Source organism: Castor canadensis, chromosome 3, assembly GCF_047511655.1.
Source record: "Castor canadensis chromosome 3, mCasCan1.hap1v2, whole genome shotgun sequence".
In the NCBI taxonomy this organism is placed as follows: Eukaryota; Metazoa; Chordata; class Mammalia; order Rodentia; family Castoridae; genus Castor; species Castor canadensis.
In genome coordinates this window covers 133,300,439-133,314,055 of record NC_133388.1, presented here as the reverse complement: position 1 = coordinate 133,314,055, position 13,617 = coordinate 133,300,439, and positions in this window count along the sequence as shown.

The following is a 13,617-nucleotide window of genomic DNA, read 5'->3' as shown; positions in this document are numbered from 1 at the left end:
AATACTAGGTGATGATCTAAGTCCTGTTTTGTATCAATTTTAACCCTAGACTTACAGCCATATAAAATAGGAGCTTGGTAGACATGGTATTGATGACTTCAGGTACATACAGCCCTCCATAGCCATCCACTGTCCCATAAATAACCCCTATTAAAGTCATTTTGCTCATCAAGCTGAACTTAATAAGAATCATTCCTTTGGGCTGTCTGTGCCATCCTAGTTTGGAGACAGATGTATCTTTTATGTCTCCCTAGGAAAAAAAATCACACAACATTGTGTCAGGAAGTGAGACGTGACACACCATGCTGAGCATGGTGGAGTATGCCTGCAATCCCAGCTACGCAGGAGGTGGAGGCACAAGCACTGACGTAAGTTGGGGCAAAGTTAGCAAGACCCTGTCTCAAAAAGGCAAAACGAAGGAAGAAAAGGAGGGAGGGAGGAGAAAAAGAGAAACAAAGAAATGCCTCAGTTTAAGATATAAAGATACATAGGTACCAACTGGCCTCAAACCAAGATTCTCCTGATCTCTGCCTCCTTAATAGTTTATATTACAGGCTTGAGCCACTGTGGTCTGGCTTTGTTGTTGTTGTTGTTGTTGCAGTTTTTAATGTGTTTGATTACAAAACTACTTACACTATATCTTAGTTAAATTCACCCCTCCATCATTCTCCTTTTTCTTCCCTTCCCCCTTTCCTCATTCTTAGAATAGTTTCAACAGATAGCATTTTTCATTCTTCATATATGAGTACATAGTATTTCTGCCATAATCACATCTCTATACCTTTTCCTTACATATTCCCCCCTTGCACTGGTACCAACCCCCAGACAGAAGCTGTGTTACATTTTTGTTTATGCTTCATTATGACATTTCCATGTATATATGTATTATAACCCAAATTGGTTCTTTCCTTGCATTTTTCTCCTTTCTACTTTAGTCCCCTTCTTATGGTGATTTCAACAAGTTTAAATATTGCATATTCATTTGTGTATAGAAAGTACATTGACTATATTCACCTTCTTTACTTCCTTCTTTTACCCTTCCCCTTCCATTAGTGACCTCCCATTACCATGACCTGTTTTTCATAGGTCATAGTATTGCTTGTATTTTTATTAAATCTATATTCCACATATGAAAGAAAACATGTAGCTCTTCTTTAAAGGTCTGGTAGAATCCATCCGGTCCTGGACTTTTTTTTTTTTTTGGTGGACACTTTATTGCTGCTTTAGTTTTAGTGCTTGTTATAGATCTTTTTAGGTGATTTATATTCTCTTGGTTCATTTTTGGTTTATCATAGTGTTTCGACACATCCATTTCTTTGAGATGTTCCAGTTTATTTGAAAATAGGTTTTCAAAGTAATCCCTAATGATTCCCTAGATCTTATTGGTATTTGTGGTGATCCCTTTTTTCATTTCTAATTTTATTAATTTGGGTCTTTTCCTTCCTCATTTTAGTCAGATTTGTTAGGGGTTTATCAATCTTATTTATTTTTTCAAAGAACCAACTTTTTGTTTTGTTAATTTGTGGTTCCTCTGGTCTCTGTTTTGTTGATTACTTCCCTTATTTTTATTATTTCTCTCCTTCTGCTGGGTTTGTGTTTAGCTTGTTCTTGTTTTTCTAGGAGTCGAGATGCAGCATTAGGATGTTTATTTGAGATCTTTCTGTGTTTTCAATATAAGCATTCATGGCTATAAAGCTTCCCTTTGCTGTGTCCTGTATGTTCTGGTAGGTTTTGCTTTAATTTTCTTTAAATTTCAGGATCTTTTTTATTTCCTCCCTTATGTCTTTGATAACCTACTGATTCAGTCTCCAGGTATTTGAGTATTTTCTGCTGTTTCTTTTGTTTCTGAATTCTAGTTTTATTCTGTTGTGGTCAGACAGTATACAGAGGGTTATTTCAATTTTCCTTTCTTTTTTGGTGGTCCAGAATTTGAAGTCAGGACCTCACATTTGCTTGGCAAGCATTCTGCCTCTTGAGTCACTCTAACAGCCCTGTTTTGGTTGGGTATTTTTCAAGGTAGAGTCTTGCAAACTACTTGCCTGGACTGGCTTCACACCACAATCCTCCTGATCTCTGCCTCCTGGGTACCTAGGACTACAGGTATGAGGCACTGGCACCCAGCTTCAATTTTCTTACATTTGTTAAGACTTGCCTTATGACCTAAACTATGATCTCTTCTGGATGAAGTTCCATGGGCTGCTAAGAAGGATGAATATTGTACTCTTGCTGGGTGAAATGCTCTGTAGATTATCTATCAGGTCCATTTCATCTACAGTGTCATTTAATTCTAATGTTTCTTTGTCGATTTTTTCAACTGGATGATGTATCTATTGGTGATAGTGGAGTATTAAAGTCTCACACTATACTATGTTGGGGTCTATCTGTTTTTTGACAAGCATATGATGGAGAAAAGATAGCCTCTTCAACAAATTTTTCAGGGAAAACAACTTCCCATCCCATTTGGATGGGAAGAAGGAGAGAAGAGATGTGAAGTGTGGGAGCTATGGGATAACAAGTCCCAATGTGTGTAAAGCTGCAGTTCAGTCATTGTGGAAGAGGATGCTATTGTCAGGGATTGAGGAGGGGTAGGAGGGATGGGAGTGATGTGTAAAGTTGGTATAATAGCCTACTCAGTGAGTGGTTTGTGTGGAGGAGATAGGGACAGTGGAAGGGGGGGGGGTGAGGAAAATAAGGAAAGGAGAGGGAAGGAAGGAAAAAAAGGAAAAAAAATGAGTGAGGGGGAGAGAAGAAAATGGAACAAAAAGGGCTAATCAAGTTAAAATTTCAATAGAATGGAAAAGGAAATATATAAATATATTCCAAATTTCTTGCTTGCTGTGGAAAGGAGTGGGTTTCCTCTGGGTTTGAGTACACTGGGTACTCCCTTCCAATTTCTAATCCTTAGGTGTTAGACTTCTCTTATTCTGGATGCTGTCCCTTTAGACAGGGGCTTTCTCTGGGTCCCTGCCCTTCCTTAAGATCAATATGCTGGGTTGAGTGCAATTGTGGTACCCGTCTCTACAAACAGGTTTGGGGGGTTCCACTCAGGTTGTTTAAGCTCATGCTCCTCTTGGGTAGGTGGGTTCTCTGAGGTGGTCCTGTGAAGAGTTGATGTGTGAGCAAGGGGACCCCTCTCCCCCCACCCACTGGGCAATCCTGGGAGCTAGAGTGGAACAGTTTGTCCAGGAAGGGTGCAATCAATGCCTGCAAGCTGAACTGGACTATGTGGTTTTCTCCAGAAATGATGCAGCAAGCTCATTTGAATGGGTTGTAGTGTTCTCTGGGGGTGTTGGAGGTCAGAGGATTGGGGTTGCAAGCAGTAGTCACAGCTTCTGTGCTTGTGATTCTTGGTGGGTCCAGGACAACCTGGCCACTTTCAGAACTTGTTCTGCAGTCTTCTGCATTGACAATTTGATCTTTGGAGAGAGAGGAAGTGGGAAAAAAAGAAAGGGAAACTGCTGGGGTTCAGTAGTGTAGCAGCTGGCGGCAGCAGCAGCAGTGCCTAGGAGTCTGGGGCTATTTTGCTATAAAAAGCTAATTTAAATGTTGGTCGTTGTATGTTTGGTCTGCCTATATATTGGCAATACCTTACTTGACAGAGTTGCCGGATTCCGCTAGCCTCGCTACCATGAACCTGACGTTTTCTTTCAGGCTGCAGTCTGCCATCTTGTTCTCCCACATTTTTATTCTTGTGAAAAGTGCTACTATGAACATTGCTGTTCAAGATTTTTTTCTAAATATCTGCTTTTTGGTTTTTTGGGGGGCACATATCTAGGAGTGGAATTGTTGAGTCATACACTAATTCTGTATTTAAATTTTAGAAACTGTCAATGTGTTTTCTACAGCATGTTAACATTTTACATTCTCACCAGCAGTGTATTAGACTTCTGACTTCTCCACATCCTTGTCAACAATTGGTTTTGTCCATTTTTTTTGGAAAATTAATTACAGTTTTGATTTACCATTAGCAACAGGACTAATAATGCTGAGCATATTTTCATGTATTGTACATTTGTATCTCTTCTTTGGAGAAGTGTCTATTTAAATACTTTGCCCAATTGTTAACTAGTCTTTTTCTTGTTGAGTTGTAAAACTTTTTATTTTCTGGGCACTAGATCCTTAGATATGTGATTTGAAAGAATGCTTCGCATTCTATGGGTTATATTTTCACAATCTTCATTGTAATTTTTGATTCACAAAACTTTTATTTATTTTAGCAGTACTGGGGCTTAAACTCAGGGCATTATGCTAGCACTCTACTCTCTGAGCCATGCCCCCGGCCCCGAAACCTTTTAAATTTTATCAAAGTTCATTCTTCTGTTTTCTTTTTTATTTGTCCTATTACTGTTAAATATTCAGAAACAATTGCCAAATCCAGGGCCCTGAAGATTAACCCTTGCCATTTTAACAATATTATCTTCCAGTCTATTACAATGAGGATGCCTTTTCATTAATTTAGATCTACTTTAATTTCTTTTGGCAATGTTTCATCCTTCAAGTTTGTTGAATTGGTTTATTAGCTGTAATAATTTTTTTTTAAACAGAATTTTAATGGATTTTTGGACTGGCAGAGAACTCAGGAGGTAGAACGCCTGCCTAGCAAGCATGGGGCCCTTAGTTCAAACCCCAGTATCACCATAAAACAGAAAAAGAATTTTAATAGATTTTTCTATATAAGGCAGTTTGTGAAACTTTTACTTAGTTTCTTTCCAATTTGAATTCCTTTTGCTTCTTTTTCTCACTGAATTTTTCTGGCTAGAACTTTTAGTATACTGTTAAACACAAGTGGTAAAAACAGGAATCTTTTTCTTGGTCTTGACCTTAGGAAGTAAGCATTTGGTCTTTAACCATGGACTATGATGTTAGCTGTTAGTTTCTCATAGATATCCTTCAGCATGTTGAAATTTTTTGTTTATTTTCTTTTGTTTTGTTGTTTTTATCAGTTGAGTGTTTCTCAACTGATACTGGATTTTGTCAAATGCTTTATCTGTCCTACTTTATTGTGGAATATAATCTGTTTAGTATGCTCCTAGATTTGGTTTGCTAGTATTGTGTTGAAGATTTCTGTGTCTGTATTGATAAAGGATAGTGGTTTGTAGTTCTTTGTATTATTTTGTTACCTAGGTGATACTGATCTCATTGAATGCATCAGAAGGTGTTCTTCCCTCTTCGATTTTAAAAGAGTTCAAAATTTTAAAAGAGTTTAAGGATCATAATTGGCCTTATTTTCCACTATAATTTTGTAGAATGAATGGTCCAATAGGGTGAGCAGAACAGGTGACTTTTATAGATTAAAAAAAAAGGAAACTAAAGAAAGCAGAAATTAAAGAGCAAAAAGCAGATTGTTAATTGCAAAGTTACTTCCCTTAAAAGGTGGGACAGGGAGACAGAACAATAAAAAAAAAATAACTGATTGGGTAAATTAGGTTACCTTTTGTGTAAGGATTACTCAGAGGAAGCTTCATTATCATGCTAATTGAAAAGGCTGTGAAATTTTACTATTTTTTCTCTACCATTGATGTTTGAGAAATTCAGATAAACAGTTTCCTGCTAGTTTGGTGACTAGAACTTTATCATGAATGACTCCATTTTGATTTTTAGCCTGCTTATTGGGCTGTAGTACAGGAGCTTAGTTCAAAACAATGGCCTCCTATCATTTTTACTTAACATGTGTTAATTCTTCCTTATTTGATAGAATTCACCACTGAAACCTCTGATCCTAGGCTTTTCTTTGTTGGACGTTTTGATTAAAGATTTAATTTCTTTCTTTTTTGTTCTTGCAGTATTGGGGTTTGAACTCAGGGCCTTGCACAGGTGCTCTATTTCTTGAGCCACACCCTCACCTTTTTGCTTTCCTTTTTTTTTTTATATATATTTGTAAAATAGGTGCTCCACCACCAGAACTTCACCTCCAGCCCATTTTGCTCTGGTTATTTTTTGGAGATGGGGGTCTATCAAACTATTCACCCAGGCCAGCCTCAAACCATGATCCTCCTGATTCCAGCCTCCTGAGTAGCCAGGATTATAAGATTATAGCACCTATGCATGGCAGCTTTCCTTATTTTTTGAATAGGGTCTTGAGTTTATGCCCCAGCTGGCTCGTATTTACACTTCCTGGAATGGCTGGGATGACAGGTGCACACCACCATGCCTGCCTTTTATTGGTCAGATTAATTTCCACTCTCTTAATCTTAATACCCAACAATAAGAATTGAGTTTCAACAAATCAGTCTTGGAGACACACTCAGATCATATCCAAGCCATGGCATGATACATAAACACCGTTTATTTAGATCTTAATTTCTTTCACTAACATTTTGTAGGGTTTTTTTGCTTTTTTGATGGTACTGGGGTTTGAACTCAGGGCTTCCACTTGCAAGGCATGTCACCAACCCAGCAGTCATCAATGCTTGTGTAGTTACCCAAATGTTTACCACCGTCATTGTTCCCATGATGTAGCTAATGACCCTCTGCTTATGTAATGCATGGTGCTCCTCATAGGAGAAGTGCGATAGTTTCTGCCGGATGGAATTTGCCGAATCAGATCCAGATCTTCACAATTGTACTTCCATGGAAAGAGTTCTCGATCCCGTGGAGTTGCACGCTTCTGCCTTAAAAGTCTGTAAGTTTCCAGGGGAAGTTTGATTCCTAAGGCTTTAGTTTTAAGTTGTCCTTCATTAATTTTCAGTTAGGTTTCAATTAACTATCACCATGCATCCCTGCTGTTGAGAGCCTTTTTTTTTTTTTGTTTTGACAGACTTGAATACTTTTTTACTTTTTTTTATTCATATGTGCATACAGGGGGGTCATCCCCCCTCTTCCCCTGCTCCCTCCCTTACCCCCTCTAACCCGATACCAGGCTGAAACTATTTTGCCCTTATCTCTAATTTTGTTGAAGAGAGAGTATAAGCAATAATAGGAAGGAACAAGGGTTTTGCTGGTTGAGATAAGGATAGCTATACAGGGAGTTGACTTCACATTGCTTTCACGTAATATGTGTTACATTCTAAATTAGTTCTTCTCGAAGTAACCTTTTCTCTAGCTCCTGATCACCTTCTCTTATTGGCCTCTGTCGCTTTAAAGTTTCTGCATTCATTCCTTTGCATTGAGGACATCAAATGCTATCTTGTTTTTTTTTGGTTTCTTGCCTATTCTCATACCTCCCTTGTGTGCCCTTGCTTTTATCTTGTGACCAAAGTCCAATCCCCTTGTTGTGTTTGCCCTTGATCTAAAGTCTGCATATGAGGAAGAACATACGATTTTTGGTCTTCTGAGCCTGGCTAATCTCACTCAGAATGATGTTCTCCATCCATTTACTTGCGAATGATAACATTTCATTCTTCTTCATGGCTGCATAAAATTCCAAGAGCTTTTTTTGTATGGTGTTCTATTTTGCTTTTCACCGTGGCAGCTTTGTAGAGTTTGTTTATCCTGTTAGGGGTAACTAACTTCTGCTTCCTAAATCTCAGGTTTCTTGCCTTTCAAGTCAGGAAATTTTTCAGCCATTTTACCATTAAATATTATTCCTCTTTTATTCTGTTCTCTCCTTCTGCAATTTCCATTCAACTTTATATTGAACTTTTTTTTGTTGTCTCTTACCTCTCCTTCTGCTTGTTAGGCTTACTTCTGAGTAAATTCTTCAGAGATATCTCAATTCTCTTGGGTCTACTAGACAGTTTAAGTCATCCATTTGAAAATCTTAAACTTTTTTATTTGCATGTATTAAATTGTACATAATAAAGGGTTTAATCATGACATTTCCATACATGCAAGTAATGTGCTTTGATTACATCCCCCTTTTCTTCCTTTTCCCTTCCCCTTCTATCTCTCTTAGTATTTCCTCTTTTACTTCCATACCTTTGTTTTCTTCCCTCTAGCATCCACAAATGAGAGAAAATAAATGTGCAATATTCGTCTTTGTGCAGATAGCTTATTTCACTCATCCACTTTGTGAATCATGCTGTGAAACACATAGGTATGCACTTATCTCTATAGTAAGTCAACTTTGTGTCTTTGGGTATATTCCCAGAAGTGATATGGCTGGATCATATGAAAATTCTATCGTTACTCTTTTGTTGAACCTCCATACTGATTTCCATAGTGGTTAGACTACCTTACATTCCCACTAGCAGTGAATACAAGTTCCTTTGTCCCTACATCCTCACCAATATTTGTTATTTCTTTTTTCCTTTTTTTGTGGTACTAGGATCAAACCCAGGGCCTTGCACATGCTAGCAAACACTAAGCCACTGTGCTACATCCCCAGCTGCACTTTGTTTTCTTGATGATAGCCATTCTGACTGGGAGGAGGTGGAATCTGTCTAATGGGTAAGGATGTTGAATGAAAACTGCCTGTTTAGTTCTATTGCCTATTTGTTCATTGAATCATTTTTTTGCTCTTCAATTTTTTGAGTTTCTATATATTCTATGTATTAATCTCCATCTGGCAAACTGTATAGTGTATTCTATACACTGTCTCTTCATTGTTTCTTTTGCTATGCAAAGACTTTTTAATTTGATAAATCACATTTCTCAATTCTTGCTCTTACTTCCTGAGCTATTGAAGTCCTATTCAGAAATTCCTTGCCTAGGCCTATATCTTGAAGTGTTTCCATTACATTTTCTTCTAGTGATTTCAAAGTTTCAGATCTTAGATGCAGGTTTTGATCCATCTGAGCTGATTTTTGTATAGGATGCAATGAATCTAGTTTTAGTCTTTTACATGTGGATATCAAATTTTCCAGAACCACTTGTTAAAGTTTTTCAGTGTATGTTTTTGGCATCCTTGTCAAGAATCAGATGACTGCATCTGCTTGGGTTTCTGTTTGGAACTTCTGTTCCATTCCATTGATCTATGTGTCTATTTCTGTGACTGTACCATGCTGTTTTCGTAACTATGGCTGTGTAGTGTACTTGGATGTCAGGTATTGTGATTCTTCCAGAATTGCTTTTTTTACTGAAGATTGCTTTGGCTATTGAGCAACTTTTGTGCTTCCATAGAAATTTTAGGTTTGTTTTTCCTGTTTCTGAAGAATTTTGTATTTCTGAAGAATGTCATTGAAATTTTCTTGACAATTACATTTGGTAGTGTAGTCATTGTAACAATATTTATTAGGCCAATGCATGAACATGTGGGTTCATTGTTGGTGTATAGAAAAGCTACCACTTTGGTAGATTAATTTTGTATCTTATATCGTATTCCTATTTCTTTGTTGAATTCCTTTTTCATATACTTCAGTCTTCCTTCTTTCATTCAGCTATTTAATTGCACTATCTTTGAATTTATGCAGGTGTTTATTGGTGTCTTCTTTAATTTCATTCATCATTCTTACTTTTTTTAATTCTTTGGGATTTCATCTACTATCATTAAAGTTCATTATTGTGGAATTTTTGACCTTCAAATGAATCATCTTGCTCTGTCTTTTAAATACTTCTTGTGCTTCTGCTTTAGGATTTGCACACCTGACACCAAATTGTTGGTTGGAGGTTTTAATCATCTGTATTCTTTTAGTTGAAGTAATCTCAATATTTAGGCAGGGTTGGACTGGGGGGTGCAGTTTAGTAGCCAAACATTTGCCCAGGTGCTCAGGGCACTGGGCCCAATTCCCAGCAACATTTAGAGAGAAGAAGACTACATGGAGTTTCTTGTAGTTCCTAGTGTACAGGTTGATGCTCTATGTGGACTAAAGCCACATCCAGTCAAGAGCCAGTTGTGTGCTTCAGGGCTACATTCACTTTAGAAGCTTCCCTTCTTTGTGTACTAGAAGTCTCTGCTGGTTGCAAGGATTTTTGTAGGGTACAGACTAGGCAACTTCTCACTTGCTCCATAGGCCCCCCAGTTTATGTCCCCAGGAGCAGTAATAATCCAAGTGTAGCTAGGGTTGTCCACCTAATGTGTTAGAGAGTGGGGGAAGTAAACAGAACACTGAGTTCTGTACTGTGGGGTGTGGGGGGAGAAGCCTGAGGGAATCAGGCACCCTGCCCCATAGTTTACCACTCTATGGGAGAGAAGAGGCTGGGGAAATAGAACCATGATTCCTGGGCTTGGAGGTTACAGTTCTCATCTGGCAGTGAAACCTACACAGGCAGGAGACAGCTCCTGGAGGCTGAGCATTTGCCAGCCACTAGCTTGGAGCTCTCTTTCCACAGTGATTCTCAAGCAATGAGGCTTACTCCTTGCCATAGAGTGCAGGACCAACAATCATGCCTGTCAGTGCCCAAGCTCCTTGCTGCTTAAAATTCTCAACAAGTCCACATCAGACACTTTCTTTCTTTCCACGAACACTTCTCAAGGCTTCCTCCTACCCAGACAGCAAAGCAGAGTGTCCCTAGACTTTCTGAGGCATGACTGCTTCTTGTTTTCAGGTTTCTAGAATAGCTCAGTCCCAAACAATAGGCCCTCTCTGAAAGTCACACCTGGCTATGGCTCTCCAAGATACTGGCAGTGATAAACCATTCTTCCTCTCCAGTGCTAGCCTGCCATCCAGAAGCTGCTTGACACCAAATCCCCACATTGGATTTTTTAAATTTTAGTGAGACGAGTTTGAACTCAGGGCCTCATGCTTGCTAGGCAGATGCTCTTGAGCCACTACACCAGTCCTTTTATGTGCCGGGTATTTTCAAGATAGGGTCTCATAAACTTATTTGCCCAGGTTGGCCTCAAACCTCAATCTTTTTGTTCTCTGCCTCCTGAGTAACTAGGATTATAGGAATGAGCCACAGGCACCAGGCTCCCACATTGGATTTTAGGCTTTGAGGGAAGTATGAGCTTGGCCTGTGGCTAGGTCTGCCAGTCTGTTGTCATCAGGTTTGCTTAACTTTCCTTGTAATTATGCTTTCAGCTTCCCCTTTCTCTTGCAGAGGTATGGTTTGAACTGTGAGCTGTTTCTTAATTTTCTTTGCATTGCCTTTCTGTTTCTCTGTGGTTTTCAGCTGTCCTATTCAATGCTCTTTCTTTCTCTTTGGAATATAGTCTCCTTTGCTATCCTGACTCTTCATTCAGTCACATTGAGGAATGGTCTCATGTGCCATTTTACTCCTCCTCTCCCATTTGAGTCTTTTTAATAGGTCATATATTATCACAATTGGAAATCTGAAGAATGAGTACAGTGTTTTTGTTTGGGGATATGCTAAAGTTCTAGCAGTGGATGATGGTGATAGCTGCACATCACTGTGAATGTATTTAATGCTGCTGAACTGTATATGCTGTTGAATATACACTTAAGAGTAATTAAAATGAACTTTATCTATGTTCTAACATAATAAACAAATCTGAAGTTTAATAAACAATATATACTAACTGGGCTCTCTCCCATTTCTGTCCTTTCCCACCCTCATCTCTTCCTTATATATGTTCCATAATCATTACACTCTGCTATCCTTTTAGTGTGTGTTTTTTAATGTAAACTCTAGCCAAGTCAAACATGTAGTCTTATTTTTCTCCCACCCTTTTCAACATTTAACTTTTTTTAAATCTGAGAATGCATACTGCACACTCATTCCTTTTCTTTTTTTTAGTAAGTGAATACTATTCCATTGTGTAGCTTGTTTATTTAGCTGGTCCACTTTTGTTTGCTGCTTGTCCACTGAGATTTTTTCTTTGGAGTGGCTAATTCTCATTTCTAGACCTTTTCTTTATTCAAATCTGCATTTGGGAAGGGGGTGGTACTAGGGGTTGGACTCAGGACTGGATAGACAGCTGCTCTACCACTTGAGCCATTCGACCAGCTCTCAAATCTGCATTTTTTAATGCTGTCTTTTAAAATGTATTCTTTTCACTTTAACATTTTCCTATTGAATCTAAAAATTGTATTTCATAAATTTCTGGGAGGCTATAATCACCCTTTCCTCTTTTGTCACCTCGTGTTCATTTGTGGTAGACTGTTTCCTCAATTGGTTTGTAATTTGGGGGTGTCAAGCTCACTTTCAATAGGGCTACTTATATAGATTCTAAATTTAAATCTTAAAGATGCCACTCTCCATGAAGTGTGTTTGTTTCCACATGCTCCAGGGGCAGAGCTGGTTCAGGGAAGTTCTTGATAGTAATTTTTAAGTTTATGTGTTTCCAGCCACAAACATGTATACATCCAAAATCTAAAGGCATGTGAAGTCATGCTTCTGGGTAAAAAATCTCAGGAGCATCTCTCATCTTTCCCCATCCAGCACCTAGGCCAAAAGAGACAAGCTTCCCCTGGTCTCCTGGGTCAGAGGCCAGACTTTTCCTAGTTTACCTATGTGCAACTCCTAGAAGGGCCCTAGCTTCACAATGATGAATTACTTACCTTACTTTATCCGAGCCTAGTTAAGAGTGCCATATGTGTTGCTTCACATAGTTGTCTCTGGCCACTGGAGAGTACAATTTCTGTATGGTGAGATGATTTGCATCATAATCTTACTCAGCATTTCTAGTTGTTTTGTATTATATGAAATATTTTGTACTTAAAAACATGTATATTAGCCAGGTATTGGTGGCTCATGCCTATAATTCTAGCTACTTGGGAGGCTGAAATCGGGAAGATTGTGGTTCAAGTCCAGCCCAGGAAAATAGTTCATGAGACCCCCATCTCCAAAATAACCAGAGCAAAATGGACTGGAGGTGTGGCTCAAGTGGTAGAGCACCTACTTTGCAAGCATGAAGCTGTGAGTCCAAACTAGTCCCACCAGAAAATAAATAAATAAATAAAAAGTTATGTTTCCCAATTGGGCACAGAACAAAATTTGGTAAAGACCATGGAGTTAGGCACATTAATTTGAATCATAACAGCTCTGCAATCATTGGCACACAATCTATCTCCATTCTGTTTTGTCTCCTGTGAAATGGATAAAACTGATGAGAGGATTATATGATTAAAGCTATAAAATGCTTGGATGGTACCTGAAATATATAAAATACTTTCACTTTTTAGGACTTTCTACAAACTAGAATGCTACTGTTAGGAGCATGGCAAATGTGTCATAGATCTAGTTTTTAAAAGTAGTAATAACAGGAATGTAAAATAGGTCCTGTTAGGGATAGGTTACTAGTGGGAGGGGGAGGGGGAATATGATCAATGGACATTATACACTTAAGTATTTTAAAAATAAAGGTTAAAATGATCAGTGAATCACTAGCTAAGAACAATAAATAATAGAATGTGAGAAAAGCAGTAAGACAAGACTGTAATAACTGGCAAATTTCCCACTTACTTATGTATATAGATAACCATAGTATATCCATGTATATAGATAACCATTCACCTTTCGTGTGAATGGTACTGGGGATCAAACCCAGTGCTTCATGCATACTAGGCAAACATTCAGCCACTGAGCTCCATCCCCAGCCTCATATAGCTGTCTCTTGGTAAACAGATGGTAACATTAGCAAGCTCTGACCACAACTAATTGTGAACACAACATATTTTTTATACAGATAATAAAAGATCACCACATGAAGGATAGGGGTGTAGCTTAGTGGTAGAGTGCTTGCCCAGTGCATGTGTGAGGGCCTGGATTTAATTCTCAGCACTGCAAAAAAAGGAAAAAAAAGTTATCATAGGAAATAAGGTGTTGCTATGGTAGTTAAATGTAAAAAAAGTGGAAGTTAGACACAATATTTTTGTTATAGAACTCTTGTATTTA